The 17,500-nt window shown below is 57.5% G+C and overlaps 3 non-coding genes across 3 annotated transcripts in view; all 3 read right to left on the reverse strand.

The window, feature by feature from the left end:
* LOC148345157 (28S ribosomal RNA) overlaps window positions 1–230 on the reverse strand; it is a 4,529-nt gene extending 4,299 nt beyond the window's left edge. Inside the window, exon 1 of the ribosomal RNA XR_015848787.1 lies at window positions 1–230. This exon is cut by the window's left edge and continues 4,299 nt beyond it. This is a non-coding gene — a ribosomal RNA (28S ribosomal RNA).
* A 564-nt stretch (window positions 231–794) lies between these two features.
* LOC148345158 (5.8S ribosomal RNA) lies at window positions 795–948 on the reverse strand. The gene has a single exon (XR_015848786.1). It is a non-coding gene; the product is annotated as a 5.8S ribosomal RNA (ribosomal RNA).
* Window positions 949–2,290: 1,342 nt separating this feature from the next.
* On the reverse strand, window positions 2,291–4,277 carry LOC148345159 (18S ribosomal RNA). The gene has a single exon (XR_015848792.1). It is a non-coding gene; the product is annotated as an 18S ribosomal RNA (ribosomal RNA).
* Window positions 4,278–17,500: the final 13,223 nt, after the last annotated feature.

Here is a 17,500-nt window from a genome sequence, read left to right on the forward strand (position 1 = left end):
ACACCGTCCCTGGGCTGAGCCTCTATCAGAAGGACTCGGGCCCCCGAGCGGCGCCGGGCTAAAGCGGCCTTCCGTACGCCACATTTCCCTCGCCCTACCGCAGGGCGGGGATTCGGCGCTGGGCTTTTCCCTCTTCGCTCGCCGCTACTGAGGGAATCCTGGTTAGTTTCTTTTCCTCCGCTTAGTAATATGCTTAAATTCAGCGGGTCGTCTCGTCTGATCTGAGGGCGTGCGCGTAGAGCTGTGCGGTCGGGGCCGGCGCCGGGACCGGCGCCGCCGCCATACGGCCGTTGTGATCCGTGCGGGGATCCGCTTGCTCGGCGACCCTCGCCGAGAGCAGCCCCGCGCCGCACGGACACGCGACACCGACGGGCGGACGGACGCCGAGGCGCCGACCGGGACCTTTACCTGAGGAGGGCGCCGAGCGCCGCCGCCATACGGGCCGCCGCGCGGAGCCGCGCGCGCGGAGCACCTTCTCGGTATGCTAAGTACCAGCCGTACTCACCGGCAGCCGAGAAGCACCTCCGGACGCGCGGACGCGCGACACCGACGGGCGGACGGACACGGAGCGCCGCCCGAGTCTGTATTTGAGGGTACGAAGGGACGGGGGTCCCTGCGAAACCCCAGCCGCGGAGTGGGCGGGGACACGGGTCGCGCGCCACCCGCCGGGCGGACCGGCGGAATGTCGCGGAGGGCCCGAGCCTCGCCCGCGCGGACCGGGTTCTCGCGCCACCCGCCGGACGGACCGGCGGAATGTCGCGGAGGGCCCGGCCCGCGTCCGATCGATTGGAAAGCGCCGCTCAGACAGGCGTGGCCCCGGGGTAAAACCGGGGCCGCAATGTGCGTTCAAAGTGTCGATGATCAATGTGTCCTGCAAATCACATTAGTTCTCGCAGCTAGCTGCGTTCTTCATCGACGCACGAGCCGAGTGATCCACCGCTAAGAGTCGTACGTTTGGGCCCTTTTACGTCCGCCCGGGACGATCGGAGACAAATTCACGACAGGGTTTGTACCGGAGACGAACGCGCCGCGGGTGCCGTTCGGTCGCTCCCGCGAGCGAGCCCCTAACCCGCGGCGCGGTTACCGACGGGCGCGATACGCGCGACGCCGCGACGAGCCGAGCGGGTCGGGCGCGCGGCGCTGAGGCCGGCGCCCGGCGTCTCCCGCTCGGGGCCGCGACGGCGCCCGAGACGTGCGTCGGCCCGGGTAGGTCGGGCGCTCGGCGCTGAGGCCGGCGCCCGGCGTCTCCCGCTCGGGCCTGACACGACTCGGCGACCGGACTCGCCGGGTAGGTCGGGGGCTCGGCGCTGAGGCCGGCCCCCGGCGTCTCCTACCCGGACCCCGGAAGGCCATCCGACTTGGAAGCCCCGCCGCGCCGCGAAGCGACGCTTTGGGTGTTGCTACCCGTCAGCGAGTGGGTTTGGTTTACAAGGGCGGCGCGACCGCGCTGACACCGAGGGGGGACTGGCCCCCGACCCGGCCGCGGCCTGCCCGGACTATGGATGGACAGAGGAGACCGCGGCGGACCGCGCGGAACCGAACCCCCGGTGTCCGGAGCCCCGGGAGGGACTCCGGTGTCCGGGGGCCGGCCCACGCGCGCGCTACGCGGCCCCTCGAGGGCTCCGGCCGACGGACGCGTTTGGCCGGGGAAAAAGGTAGCCGGTGGGAGCACCGTTTCGTCGCCCTGAACCTTCGTCTCGGGCGGGCGTCCCGACGCCGCCGCCATACGGCCGTTGTGATCCGTGCGGGGATCCGCTTGCTCGGCGACCCTCGCCGAGAGCAGCCCCGCGCCGCACGGACACGCGACACCGACGGGCGGACGGACGCCGGGGCGCCGGCCCGAACCGTTACCTTTAAAGGACGGGAGGTCGTCGAGGCGAGTGCCGCCCCGGAAGCGCGCGCCGGAAGCGCGAGAACCGCGCCGAGCTAGGGTCGTCGGCAGAGGGGGATTCCCCGGTTACGGGGGTCCCGCGCACGGCCGCCGCCTTTCGCCCGTCGCTGGCGGTCGCCTGTCGTCGCGCCGCGCCGCGCTACTGGGGTCGTCGGACGAGCGCGCTACCCCGCTCGCACGGAGGTAGCGCGACATCGCCCGCCGCCTTTTCTCGCGTCGCGCCGCGCCGCGTGGCGCCCGCCGAACTCGCTCCGACGCGCGGCCCGGGAGTGACCCGCGCCGCGCCCCCCGTCCCGTCCCGTCCCGGTCTACCCTCTTCCTCCGCCTGCGACGACCCGCCGCCCTCGGCGTCTGGCTCGTCGGGGGTGTACCGAGGCGGATCTGCTGCCGCTCGTACGTTAATGATCCTTCTGCAGGTTCACCTACAGAAACCTTGTTACGACTTTTACTTCCTCTAGATAGTCAAGTTCGACCGTCTTCTGGCACACCGCCGGAGCCGGGGCCGGCCCCGGCGGGGACTATCCGAGGACCTCACTAAGCCATCCGATCGGTAGTAGCGACGGGCGGTGTGTACAAAGGGCAGGGACTTAATCAACGCAGGCTAATGACCCGCGCTTACTGGGAATTCCTCGTTGGTGGGAAATAATTGCAATCCCCAGGCCCTGTCACGAGCGGGGTTCATAGGATTACCCGCGCCTGCCGGCGCGGGGATAGACGACGCGCTTATACGCTCAGTGTGGCGCGCGTGCAGCCCCGGACATCTAAGGGCATCACAGACCTGTTATTGCTCATTCTCGTGTGGCTGAGAGCCACTTGTCCCTCTAAGAAGTTTTCTGCCGCCGACCGCGCGGGGGGCCGCGGTACTATTTAGTATGTTTGAGTCTCGTTCGTTATCGGAATTAACCAGACAAATCGCTCCACCAACTACGAACGGCCATGCACCACCACCCACGGTATCGAGAAAGAGCCTTCAATCTGTCAATCCTTTCCGTGTCCGGGCCGGGTGAGGTTTCCCGTGTTGAGTCAAATTAAGCCGCATGCTCCACTCCTGGTGGTGCCCTTCCGTCAATTCCTTTAAGTTTCAGCTTTGCAACAATACTCCCCCCGGAACCCAGACACTTGGTCGGTTTCCCGGGTGCTGCTCGGCGGGTCATGGGAATAACGCCGCCGGATCGCGAGTCGGCATCGTTTATGGTCGGAACTAGGACGGTATCTGATCGTCTTCGAACCTCCGACTTTCGTTCTTGATTAATGAAAACATTCTTGGCAAATGCTTTCGCTCTCGTCCGTCTTGCGCCGGTCCAAGAATTTCACCTCTAGCGGCGCAGTACGAATGCCCCCGGCCGTCCCTCTTAATCATGGCCCCAGTTCATGACAACCCACAAAATAGAACCGGAGTCCTATTCCATTATTCCCAGCTGCGATATGCAGGGGCGGCCGTGTGGCCTGCTTTGAACACTCTAATTTCCTCAAAGTAAACGCTTCGGGCCCCGCGAGTGACACCCAGCGAAGGGCATCACGGGGGCTTTTGCCGAGAGGCAGGGGCTGGGACAGACGGATGCACGCCTCGCGGCGGACCGTCAGCTCGCGTCCCGGGGTCCAACTAGGAGCTTTTTAACTGCAGCAACTTTAAAATACGCTATTGGAGCTGGAATTACCGCGGCTGCTGGCACCAGACTTGCCCTCCAATGGATGCTGGCCGATGGGTTTGTGTTCGGCTCATTCCAATTACGGAGACTCGAACGAGTCCCGTATTGTTATTTTTCGTCACTACCTCCCCGTGTCGGGAGTGGGTAATTTGCGCGCCTGCTGCCTTCCTTGGATGTGGTAGCCGTTTCTCATGCTCCCTCTCCGGAATCGAACCCTGATTCCCCGTTACCCGTGGTCACCATGGTAGGCGCAGAGTCTACCATCGAAAGTTGATAGGGCAGACATTCGAATGAGTCGTCGCCGCCTCGGGTGGGCGAGCGATCGGCACGAGGTTATCCTGAGTCAACACAAAGGGGGGGCCGGGCCGGCGGAACGAGGACCGGCGCGCGCGGAGCCGCCCGCGCCGCTTACGCCCCCGCCCGGAGAGGCGGAGGCCGGACGCGGGGGACGCGCGCGACGGCTGAGCCCCCGCCCGCCGGACACCGCGTGGGTTTTTGTGTCTGATAAATGCACGCGTCCCCGGGGCGAGGCCGGAGCCCCGCCCGCGAGTCGGCGCTCGTTTGCATGTATTAGCTCTGGATTTGCCACAGTTATCCAAGTAACGGTGGAGCGATCAAAGGAACCATAACTGATTTAATGAGCCGTTCGCAGTTTCACTGTACTGGCCATTCGTACTTAGACATGCATGGCTTAATCTTGAAAACAAGCATATGCTACTGGCAGGATCAACCAGAGTGCGTCTGCCGCCGGGGGGGCGCTGCTGGTGGCGGTGCGGCCCTGGTCCGGGACGAGGCTGTGGCTACAGCCGGGCCCGGGGGGCCGCGCGACACTCGTATACGTTCGGACGGGCTGACGAGCGGGTGTCGTGAAACGATGTTTCGCGCGGAGCCCTAGCACGCGTGGCGTCGGGCTCCGCGACGGTCGGACGTCTGGGTGTGGCTCGAGACGGAAGCTCGACCTCGGTTCGTCTTGGTTCTGCCGCCAAAAGGTTCACGCCGAGGCATGGTTTCGCAAGAGGGCCCCGCGAGTGCCAGCCGTGGATCCCGCCTCACTCGTAACTCGTATCGGATTCGTCCGGCCTCACTTTCGTTCGCACATCGGACAGTTATACGTGTGCTTTAGTAGCTTCCGTTCCCTCTTAGTGAGGCCGTCCGTACGTACCGCCCCAGCTCTTTCTGAGGCGGGTATCCACTCGGCTCGGGGGGGCCCAACGTTTGCCTAGTATCCTCGGCGCTGGAGCTTGACCCGCAAAGCCGGAGGAGCCGCACGCCCAGAACACCGGCTTGCGCCGGCCGACGTGGGCCCTCCGAGGCGGGTCTCGTGTGCCAATCGCTCAGTTGGGGAACCGGCAGGCCCGTGGGCCGACGCCGGCTCACCCGGGGGTGAAGGGTGCTTCGATGGAGGCCCCCTGTCAGCCTCCGCGGAAGTCCGGCTTCAATACTTTAAAGTTTGAAAAACTTAGACATTTTTCGAGAACCGGAGCTTAGAGGGGTACATGCAAAAGCCAGGGCCGCGGGAAGCGCCCTAAATACTTCAATACTTTAAAATTTGAAAAACTTAGAAATTTTTCGAGAACCGGCATCTTCCCTCGGTAATTGCGAGATGCGAGGCCGCCCCTAGCCTCTGCTCTGTCGGACTCAATGGTCACGGGTGGCCGCTGATTAGCCCTGGTGCTCACCTCTCAAAATTGCGAGTCCCTAATATAATTCTGGCTGTCGGCTGGAGAAGGGGGTATAAAATCGGCACTTGAGGGAACGCCGGGCCCTCAAGTTCGGGGCCCTCTAGCGGATTTTTGAGGTACTGCACTCCCATTGGAAATGCATGGGCGCTCCGTCCACTACCATGTAATTCCCTCACAATATCTGCCCCTGCGTGGCCGCGGGATGCTACTGCAGCCCCGTTGGTAATGAATGGGCCTTTCGGAGGCCATAAATACAGCGCCGCTGCATGGATTTTGGCGGTACTGCTGCTGTCGCTGAAAATACATGGACCCGTCTGAATGAATGGGCCTTTCGGAGGCCATAAACTCAGCGCCTCTGCATGGATTTTGGCGTACTGCGGCTGTCGCTGAAAATACATGGACCCGTCTGAATGAATGGGCCTTTCGGAGGCCATAAATCCAGCGCCGCTGCATGGATTTTGGCGGTACTGCGGCTGTCGCTGAAAATACATGGACCCGTCTGAATGAATGGACAAAATATAAATCAGACACTACAGAACACAAGCATAATCCAAGATTACAAAAATCATCTCAGCTTTAAAGAAACAAAAACCTGAAAGACTACTTAGTAAAAAGTAAATTACCAGAAATCAACATAACACAAACGCAGGGCCCCACATTCTACAAACAAGCCACCACAGTTAGGAACACCGTCACCAACACAAACTACCTAATTAAACAAACAATCACACCTGCTACGGAAAACTGAAAATACATGGACCCGTCTGAATGTATGGGCCTTTCAGAGGCCATAAACTCAGCCAGCGCCGGGCCAGTGTTTGGGGTATTGTGCCCGCCACTAGTGGCTGAATACATAATAATAATAATAATAATAATAATTCCCTTGTATTGTCATTCTGTGTAACAATGTACACAGAACGAAATGTCGATTGCACTGGGCTAGTGTTGAGGGAACGTCGGGCCCTCAAGTTCGGTGGCTTGGAGCGGATTTTTGAGGTACTGCACTCCCATTGGAAATGCATGGGCGCTCCGTCCACTACCATGTAATTCCTCACAATATCTGCCCCTGCGTGGCCGCGGGATGCTACTGCAGCCCCGTTGGTAATGAATGGGCCTTTCGGAGGCCATAAATACAGCGCCGCTGCATGGATTTTGGCGGTACTGCTGCTGTCGCTGAAAATACATGGACCCGTCTGAATGAATGGCCCTTTCGGAGGCCATAAACTCAGCGCCTCTGCATGGATTTTGGCGGTACTGCGGCTGTCGCTGAAAATACATGGACCCGTCTGAATGAATGGCCTTTCGGAGGCCATAAATCCAGCGCCGCTGCATGGATTTGGCGGTACTGCGGCTGTCGCTGAAAATACATGGACCCGTCTGAATGAATGGACAAAATATAAATCAGACACTACAGAACACAAGCATAATCCAAGATTACAAAATCATCTCAGCCTTTAAAAGAAACAAAAACCTGAAAGACTACTTAGTAAAAAGTAAATTACCAGAAATCAACATAACACAAACGCAGGGCCCCACATTCTACAAAACAAGCCACCCACAGTTAGGAACACCGTCACCAACACAAACTACCTAATTAAACAAACAATCACACCTGCTACGGAAACTGAAAATACATGGACCCGTCTGAATGTATGGGCCTTTCAAGAGGCCATAAACTCAGCCAGCGCCGGGCCAGTGTTTGGGGTATTGTGCCCGCCACTAGTGGCTGAATACATAATAATAATAATAATAATAATAATCCCTTGTATTGTCATTCTGTGTAACAATGTACACAGAACGAAATGTCGATTGCACTGGGCTAGTGTTGAGGGAACGTCGGGCCCTCAAGTTCGGTGGCTTGGAGCGGATTTTTGAGGTACTGCACTCCCATTGGAAATGCATGGGCGCTCCGTCCACTACCATGTAATTCCCTCACAATATCTGCCCCTGCGTGGCCGCGGGATGCTACTGCAGCCCCGTTGGTAATGAATGGCCTTTCGGAGGCCATAAATACAAGCGCCGCTGCATGGATTTTGGCGGTACTGCTGCTGTCGCTGAAAATACATGGACCCGTCTGAATGAATGGGCCTTTCGGAGCCATAAACTCAGCGCCTCTGCATGGATTTTGGCGGTACCTGCGGCTGTCGCTGAAAATACATGGACCCGTCTGAATGAATGGGCCTTTCGGAGGCCATAAATCAGCGCCGCTGCATGGATTTTGGCGGTACTGCGGCTGTCGCTGAAAATACATGGACCCGTCTGAATGAATGGACAAAATATAAATCAGACACTACAGAACACAAGCATAATCCAAGATTACAAAATCATCTCAGCCTTTAAAAGAAACAAAAACCTGAAAGACTACTTAGTAAAAAGTAAATTACCAGAAATCAACATAACACAAACGCAGGGCCCCACATTCTACAAACAAGCCACCACAGTTAGGAACACCGTCACCAACACAACTACCTAATTAAACAAACAATCACACCTGCTACGGGAAAACTGAAAATACATGGACCCGTCTGATGTATGGGCCTTTCGGAGGCCATAAACTCAGCCAGCGCCGGGCCAGTGTTTGGGGTATTGTGCCCGCCACTAGTGGCTGAATACATAATAATAATAATAATAATAATAATAATTCCCTTGTATTGTCATTCTGTGTAACAATGTACACAGAACGAAATGTCGATTGCACTGGGCTAGTGTTGAGGGAACGTCGGGCCCTCAAGTTTCGGTGGCTTGGAGCGGATTTTTGAGGTACTGCACTCCCATTGGAAATGCATGGGCGCTCCGTCCACTACCATGTAATTCCCTCACAATATCTGCCCCTGCGTGGCCGCGGGATGCTACATGCAGCCCCGTTGGTAATGAATGGGCCTTTCGGAGGCCATAAATACAGCGCCGCTGCATGGATTTTGGCGGTACTAGCTGCTGTCGCTGAAATACATGGACCCGTCTGAATGAATGGGCCTTTCGGAGGCCATAAACTCAGCGCCTCTGCATGGATTTTGGCGGTACTGCGGCTGTCGCTGAAAATACATGGACCCGTCTGAATGAATGGGCCTTTCGGAGGCCATAAATTCAGCGCCGCTGCATGGATTTTTGGCGGTACTGCGGCTGTCGCTGAAAATACATGGACCCGTCTGAATGAATGGACAAAATATAACTCAGACACTACAGAACACAAGCATAATCCAAGATTACAAAATCATCTCAGCCTTTAAAGAAACAAAAACCTGAAAGACTACTTAGTAAAAAGTAAATTACCAGAAATCAACATAACACAAACGCAGGGCCCCACATTCTACAAACAAGCCACCACATGTTAGGAACACCGTCACCAACACAAACTACCTAATTAAACAAACAATCACACCTGCTACGGAAAACTGAAAATACATGGACCCGTCTGAATGTATGGGCCTTTCGGAGGCCATAAACTCAGCCAGCGCCGGGCCAGTGTTTGGGTATTGTGCCCGCCACTAGTGGCTGAATACATAATAATAATAATAATAATAATAATAATTCCCTTGTATTGTCATTCTGTGTAACAATGTACACAGAACGAAATGTCGATTGCACTGGGCTAGTGTTGAGGGAACGTCGGGCCCTCAAGTTCGGTGGCTTGGAGCGGATTTTTGAGGTACTGCACTCCCATTGGAAATGCATGGGCGCTCCGTCCACTACCATGTAATTCCCTCACAATATCTGCCCCTGCGTGGCGCGGGATGCTACTGCAGCCCCGTTGGTAATGATGGGCCTTTCGGAGGCCATAAATACAGCGCCGCTGCATGGATTTTGGCGGTACTGCTGCTGTCGCTGAAACTACATGGACCCGTCTGAATGAATGGGCCTTTCGGAGGCCATAAACTCAGCGCCTCTGCATGGATTTTGGCGGTACTGCGGCTGTCGCTGAAAATACATGGACCCGTCTGAATGAATGGGCCTTTCGGAGGCCATAAATTCAGCGCCGCTGCATGGATTTTGGCGGTACTGCGGCTGTCGCTGAAAATACATGGACCCGTCCTGAATGAATGGACAAAATATAAATCAGACACTACAGAACACAAGCATAATCCAAGATTACAAAATCATCTCAGCCTTTAAAAGAAACAAAAACCTGAAAGACTACTTAGTAAAAAGTAAATTACCAGAAATCAACATAACACAAACGCAGGGCCCCACATTCTACAAACAAGCCACCACAGTTAGGAACACCGTCACCAACACAAAACTACCTATTAAACAAACAATCACAACCTGCTACGGAAAACTGAAAATACATGGACCCGTCTGAATGTATGGGCCTTTCGGAGGCCATAAACTCAGCCAGCGCCGGGCCAGTGTTTGGGGTATTGTGCCCGCCACTAGTGGCTGAATACATAATAATAATAATAATAATAATAATAATTCCCTTGTATTGTCATTCTGTGTAACAATGTACACAGAACGAAATGTCGATTGCACTGGGCTAGTGTTGAGGGAACGTCGGGCCCTCAAGTTCGGTGGCTTGGAGCGGATTTTTGAGGTACTGCACTCCCATTGGAATGCATGGGCGCTCCGTCCACTACCATGTAATTCCCTCACAATATCTGCCCCTGCGTGGCCGCGGGATGCTACTGCAGCCCCGTTGGTAATGAATGGGCCTTTCGGAGGCCATAAATACAGCGCCGCTGCATGGATTTTGGCGGTACTGCTGCTGTCGCTGAAATACATGGACCCGTCTGAATGAATGGGCCTTTCGGAGGCCATAAACTCAGCGCCTCTGCATGGATTTTGGCGGTACTGCGGCTGTCGCTGAAAATACATGGACCCGTCTGAATGAATGGGCCTTTCGGAGGCCTAAAATCCAGCGCCGCTGCATGGATTTTGGCGGTACTCTGCGGCTGTCGTTGAAAATACATGGACCCGTCTGAATGAATGGGCCTTTCGGATTCCATAAACCCAGCGCCGCTGCATGGATTTTGGCGGTACTGCGGCTGTCGCTGAAAATACATGGACCCGTCTGAATGAATGGGCCTTTCGGAGGCCATAAACTCAGCGCCGCTGCATGGATTTTGGCGGTACTGCGGCTGTCGCTGAAAATACATGGACCCGTCTGAATGAATGGACAAAATATAAATCAGACACTACAGAACACAAGCATAATCCAAGATTACAAAATCATCTCAGCCTTTAAAAGAAACAAAAACCTGAAAGACTACTTAGTAAAAAGTAAATTACCAGAAATCAACATAACACAAACGCAGGGCCCCACATTCTACAACAAGCCACCACAGTTAGGAACACCGTCCACCAACACAAACTACCTAATTAAACAAACAATCACACCTGACTCTACGGAAAACTGAAAATACATGGACCCGTCTGAATGTATGGGCCTTTCGGAGGCCATAAACTCAGCCAGCGCCGGGCAGTGTTTGGGGTATTGTGCCCGCCACTAGTGGCTGAATACATAATAATAATAATAATAATAATAATAATTCCCTTGTATTGTCATTCTGTGTAACAATGTACACAGAACGAAATGTCGATTGCACTGGGCTAGTGTTGAGGGAACGTCGGGCCCTCAAGTTCGGTGGCTTGGAGCGGATTTTTGAGGTACTGCACTCCATTGGAAATGCATGGGCGCTCCGTCCACTACCATGTAATTCCTCACAATATCTGCCCCTGCGTGCCGCGGGATGCTACTGCAGCCCCGTTGGTAATGAATGGGCCTTTCGGAGGCCATAAATACAGCGCCGCTGCATGGATTTTGGCGGTACTGCTGCTGTCGCTGAAAATACATGGACCCGTCTGAATGATGGGCCTTTCGGAGGCCATAAACTCAGCGCCTCTGCATGGATTTTGGCGGTACTAGCGGCTGTCGCTGAAAATACATGGACCCCGTCTGAATGAATGGGCCTTTCGGAGGCCATAAATCCAGCGCCGCTGCATGGATTTTGGCGGTACTGCGGCTGTCGCTGAAAATACATGGACCCGACTGAATGTATGGGCCTTTCGGAGGCCATATACTCAGCTGAAGGTTGAGAACTTGGCTAGTGTTTGGGGACTTGTGCCCGCCACTAGTGGCTGAAATCCGGGCCGGTTGTTTGGGGAATTGTGCGCGTATTATCGGGCCGGTGTTTGGGGATATGCGCGCGTATTATCGGACCGGTGTTTGGGGAATCGTGCCCGCCACTAGTGGCTGAATCCCGGGCTAGTGTTGGGGGACTTGTGCCCGCCAATAGTGGCTGAAATCCGCGCCGGTGTTTGGGGAATTGTGCCGGTATTATCGGGCCGGTGTTTGGGGATATGCGCGCGTATTATCGGACCGGTGTTTGGGGATTTGTGCCCGCCACTAGTGGCTGAGAACTTGGCTAGTGTTTGGGGACTTGTGCCCGCCACTAGTGGCTGAAATCGGGCCGGTGTTTGGGGAATTGTGCGCGTATTATCGGGCCGGTGTTTGGGGATATGCGCGCGTATTATCGGACCGGTGTTTGGGGAATCGTGCCCGCCACTAGTGGCTGAATCCCGGGCTAGTGTTGGGGGACTTGTGCCCGCCAATAGTGGCTGAGAACTTGGCTATGTTGGGGGACTTGTGCCCGCCACTAGTGGCTGAAATCCGCGCCGGTGTTTGGGGAATTGTGCGCGTATTATCGGGCCGGTGTTTGGGAATCGTGCCCGCCACTAGTGGCTGAATCCCGGGCTAGTGTTGGGGGACTTGTGCCCGCCAATAGTGGCTGAAATCCGCGCCGGTGTTTGGGGAATTGTGCGCGTATTATCGGGCCGGTGTTTGGGGATATGCGCGCGTATTATCGGACCGGTGTTTGGGGAATCGTGCCCGCCACTAGTGGCTGAATCCCGGGCTAGTGTTGGGGGACTTGTGCCCGCCAATAGTGGCTGAAATCCGCGCCGGTGTTTGGGGAATTGTGCGCGTATTATCGGGCCCGGTGTTTGGGGATATGCGCGCGTATATTATCGGACCGGTGTTTGGGGAATTGTGCCCGCCACTAGTGGCTGAGAACTGGGCTAGTGTTGGGGGGACTTGTGCCCGCCACTAGTGGCTGAAATCCGGGCCGGTGTTTGGGGAATTGTGCGCGTATTATCGGGCCGGTGTTTTGGGATATGCGCGCGTATTATCGGGCCGGTGTTTGGGGATATGCGCGCGTATTATCGGACCGGTGTTTGGGGAATCGTGCCCGCCACTAGTGGCTGAATCCCGGGCTAGTGTTGGGGGACTTGTGCCCGCCAATAGTGGCTGAAATCCGCGCCGGTGTTGGGGAATTGTGCGCGTATTATCGGCCGGTGTTTGGGGATATGCGCGCGTATTATCGGACCGGTGTTTGGGGAATCGTGCCCGCCACTAGTGGCTGAATCCCGGGCTAGTGTTGGGGGACTTGTGCCCCGCAAATAGTGGCTGAAATCCGCGCCGGTGTTTGGGGAATTGTGCGCGTATTATCGGGCCGGTGTTTGGGGATATGCGCGCGTATTATCGGGACCGGTGTTTGGGGAATTGTGCCCGCCACTAGTGGCTGAATCCCGGGCTAGTGTTGGGGGACTTGTGCCCGCCACTAGTGGCTGAAATCCGCGCCGGTGTTTGGGGAATTGTGCGCGTATTATCGGGCCGGTGTTTGGGGATATGCGCGCGTATTATCGGACCGGTGTGTTGGGGGAATCGTGCCCCGCCACTAGTGGCTGAATCCCGGGCTAGTGTTGGGGGACTTGTGCCCGCCAATAGTGGCTGAAATCCGCGCCGGTGTTTGGGGAATTGTGCGCGTATTATCGGGCCGGTGTTTGGGGATATGCGCGCGTATTATCGGACCGGTGTTTGGGGAATTGTGCCCGCCACTAGTGGCTGAGAACTGGGCTAGTGTTGGGGGACTTGTGCCCGCCACTAGTGGCTGAAATCCGGGCCGGTGTTTGGGGAATTGTGCGCGTATTATCGGGCCGGTGTTTGGGGATATGCGCGCGTATTATCGGGCCGGTGTTTGGGGATATGCGCGCGTATTATCGGACCGGTGTTTGGGGAATCGTGCCCGCCACTAGTGGCTGAATCCCGGGCTAGTGTTGGGGGACTTGTGCCCGCCAATAGTGGCTGAAATCCGCGCCGGTGTTTGGGGAATTGTGCGCGTATTATCGGGCCGGTGTTTGGGGATATGCGCGCGTATTATCGGACCGGTGTTTGGGAATCGTGCCCGCCACTAGTGGCTGAATCCCGGGCTAGTGTTGGGGGACTTGTGCCCGCCAATAGTGGCTGAAATCCGCGCCGGTGTTTGGGGAATTGTGCGCGTATTATCGGGCCGGTGTTTGGGGATATGCGCGCGTATTATCGGACCGGTGTTGGGGAATTGTGCCCGCCACTAGTGGCTGAGAACTTGGCTAGTGTTTGGGGACTTGTGCCCGCCACTAGTGGCTGAAATCCGGGCCGGTGTTTGGGGAATTGTGCGCGTATTATCGGGCCGGTGTTTGGGATATGCGCGCGTATTATCGGACCGGTGTTTGGGGAAATCGTGCCCGCCCCTAGGGCTGAATCCCGGGCTAGTGTTGGGGGACTTGTGCCCGCCAATAGTGGCTGAGAACTTGGCTAGTGTTGGGGGACTTGTGCCCCGCCACTAGTGGCTGAAATCCGCGCCGGTGTTTGGGGGAATTGTGCGCGTATTATCGGGCCGGTGTTTGGGGAATCGTGCCCGCCACTAGTGGCTGAATCCCGGGCTAGTGTTGGGGGACTTGTGCCCGCCAATAGTGGCTGAAATCCGCGCCGGTGTTTGGGGAATTGTGCGCGTATTATCGGGCCGGTGTTTGGGGATATGCGCGCGTATTATCGGACCGGTGTTTGGGGAATCGTGCCCGCCACTAGTGGCTGAATCCCGGGCTAGTGTTGGGGGACTTGTGCCCGCCAATAGTGGCTGAAATCCGCGCCGGTGTTTGGGGAATTGTGCGCGTATTATCGGGCCGGTGTTTGGGGATATGCGCGCGTATTATCGGGCCGGTGTTTGGGGATATGCGCGCGTATTATCGGACCGGTGTTTGGGGAATCGTGCCCGCCACTAGTGGCTGAATCCCCGGGCTAGTGTTGGGGGACTTGTGCCCGCCAATAGTGGCTGAAATCCGCGCCGGTGTTTGGGGAATTGTGCGCGTATTATCGGGGCCGGTGTTTGGGGATATGCGCGCGTATTATCGGACCGGTGTTTGGGGAAATCGTGCCCGCCACTAGTGGCTGAAATCCCGGGCTAGTGTTGGGGGACTTGTGCCCGCCAATAGTGGCTGAAATCCGCGCCGGTGTTTGGGGAATTGTGCGCGTATTATCGGGCCGGTGTTTGGGGATATGCGCGCGTATTATCGGACCGGTGTTTGGGGAATTGTGCCCGCCACTAGTGGCTGAGAACTGGGCTAGTGTTGGGGGACTTGTGCCCTCCAATAGTGGCTGAAATCCGGGCTAGTGTTGAGGGACTTGTGCCCGCCAATAGTGGTCTGAAATCCGCGCCGGTGTTTGGGGAATTGTGCGCGTATTATCGGGCCGGTGTTTGGGGATATGCGCGCGTATTATCGGACCGGTGTTTGGGGAATCGTGCCCGCCACTAGTGGCTGAGAACTTGGCTAGTGTTTGGGGACTTGTGCCCGCCACTAGTGGCTGAAATCCGCGCCGGTGTTTGGGGAATTGTGCGCGTATTATCGGGCCGGTGTTTGGGGATATGCGCGCGTATTATCGGACCGGTGTTTGGGGAATTGTGCCCCGCCACTAGTGGCTGAGAACTTGGCTAGTGTTTGGGGGACTTGTGCCCGCCACTAGTGGCTGAAATCCGGGCCGGTGTTTGGGGAATTGTGCGCGTTTTATCGGGCCGGTGTTTGGGGATATGCGCGCGTATTATCGGACCGGTGTTTGGGGAATCGTGCCCGCCACTAGTGGCTGAATCCCGGGCTAGTGTTGGGGGACTTGTGCCCGCCAATAGTGGCTGAATCCCGGGCTAGTGTTGGGGGACTTGTGCCCGCCAATAGTGGCTGAAATCCGCGCCGGTGTTTGGGGAATTGTGCGCGTATTATCGGGCCGGTGTTTGGGGATATGCGCGCGTATTATCGGACCGGTGTTTGGGGAATTGTGCCCGCCACTAGTGGCTGAGAACTTGGCTAGTGTTTGGGGGACTTGTGGCCCGCCACTAGTGGCTGAAATCCGGGCCGGTGGTTTGGGGAATTGTGCGCGTATTATCGGGCCGGTGTTTGGGGATATGCGCGCGTATTATTCGGACCGGTGTTTGGGGAATCGTGCCCGCCACTAGTGGCTGAATCCCGGGCTAGTGTTGGGGGACTTGTGCCCGCCAATAGTGGCTGAAATCCGCGCCGGTGTTTGGGGAATTGTGCGCGTATTATCGGGCCGGTGTTTGGGGATATGCGCGCGTATTATCGGACCGGTGTTTGGGGAATCGTGCCCGCCACTAGTGGCTGAGAACTTGGCTAGTGTTTGGGGACTTGTGCCCGCCACTAGTGGCTGAAATCCGCGCCGGTGTTTGGGGAATTGTGCGCGTATTATCGGGCCGGTGTTTGGGATATGCGCGCGTATTATCGACCGGTGTTTGGGGAATTGTGCCCGCCACTAGTGGCTGAGAACTTGGCTAGTGTTTGGGGACTTGTGCCCGCCACTAGTGGCTGAAATCCGGGCCGGTGTTTGGGGAATTGTGCGCGTATTATCGGGCCGGTGTTGGGGATATGCGCGCCGTATTATCGGGCCGGTGTTTGGGGATATGCGCGCGTATTATCGGACGGTGTTTGGGGACTTGTGCCCGCCACTAGTGGCTGAATCCCGGGCTAGTGTTGGGGGACTTGTGCCCGCCAATAGTGGCTGAAATCTGCGCCGGTGTTTGGGGAATTGTGCGCGTATTATCGGGCCGGTGTTTGGGGATATGCGCGCGTATTATCGGACCGGTGTTTGGGGAATTGTGCCCGCCACTAGTGGCTGAGAACTTGGCTAGTGTTTGGGGACTTGTGCCCGCCACCTAGTGGGCTGAAATCCGGGCCGGTGTTTGGGGAATTGCGCGCGTATTATCGGGCCGGTGTTTGGGGATATGCGCGCGTATTATCGGACCCGGTGTTTGGGGAATTGTGCCCGCCACTAGTGGCTGAGAACTTGGCTAGTGTTGGGGACTTGTGCCCGCCACTAGTGGCTGAAATCCGGGCCGGTGTTTGGGGAATTGTGCGCGTTTTATCGGGCCGGTGTTTGGGGATATGCGCGCGTATTATCGGACCGGTTGTTTGGGGATATGCGCGCGTATTATCGGACCGGTGTTTGGGGAATTGTGCCCGCCACTAGTGGCTGAATCCCGGGCTAGTGTTCTACCCCCTTTCTTAATCCACCTCCTAGTGGTCTTAAACCGTGCCGGTGTTTGGGGACTTCATAGGCCGCACCTAGTGGCTCAAAACGGGCCCTTGACTTTGCTTGCCAACAATGGCTTGCAGCACTTGGAAAATTGCACTAAGTCCGATTGTCGGGTCACCAGGGGCTCGTGGACTTAGAATTTGTGCCACTCCCCGGCCAGTGTTTGGGGACTGGCTGCCGCCTCCTGTGGGCCGGTCCCCGGCTGGTGTTTGGGGACCGGCTGCCGCCTCCTGTGGGCCGGTCCCCGGCTGGTGTTTGGGGACCGGCTGCCGCCTCCTGTGGGCCGGTCCCCGGCCGGTGTTTGGGGACCGGCTGCCGCCTCTTGTGGGCCGGTCCCCGGCTGGTGTTTGGGGACCGGCTGCCGCCTCCTGTGGGCCGGTCCCCGGCCGGTGTTTGGGGACCGGCTGCCGCCTCTTGTGGGCCGGTCCCCTGCTGGTGTTTGGGGACCGGCTGCCGCCTCCTGTGGGCCGGTCCCCGGCCGGTGTTTGGGGACCGGCTGCCGCCTCTTGTGGGCCGGTCCCCGGCTGGTGTTTGGGGACCGGCTGCCGCCTCCTGTGGGCCGGTCCCCGGCCGGTGTTTGGGGACCGGCTGCCGCCTCTTGTGGGCCGGTCCCCGGCTGGTGTTTGGGGACCGGCTGCCGCCTCTTGTGGGCCGGTCCCCGGCTGGTGTTTGGGGACTGGCTGCCGCCTCTTGTGGTTCGTCTCCTGGCTTGCGTTTGGGGACTGGCTGCCGCCTCTTGTGGGCCGGTCCCCGGCTGGTGTTTGGGGACTGGCTGCCGCCTCTTGTGGGCCGGTCCCCGGCTGGTGTTTGGGGACTGGCTGCCGCCTCTTGTGGTTCGTCTCCTGGCTTGCGTTTGGGGACTGGCTGCCGCCTCTTGTGGGCCGGTCCCCGGCTGGTGTTTGGGGACTGGCTGCCGCCTCTTGTG

The sequence above is a fragment of the Urocampus carinirostris genome, unplaced genomic scaffold, assembly GCF_059441175.1.
Source record: "Urocampus carinirostris isolate Australia breed hairy pipefish unplaced genomic scaffold, RoL_Ucar_1.0 HiC_scaffold_82, whole genome shotgun sequence".
NCBI classification, from domain to species: Eukaryota; Metazoa; Chordata; class Actinopteri; order Syngnathiformes; family Syngnathidae; genus Urocampus; species Urocampus carinirostris.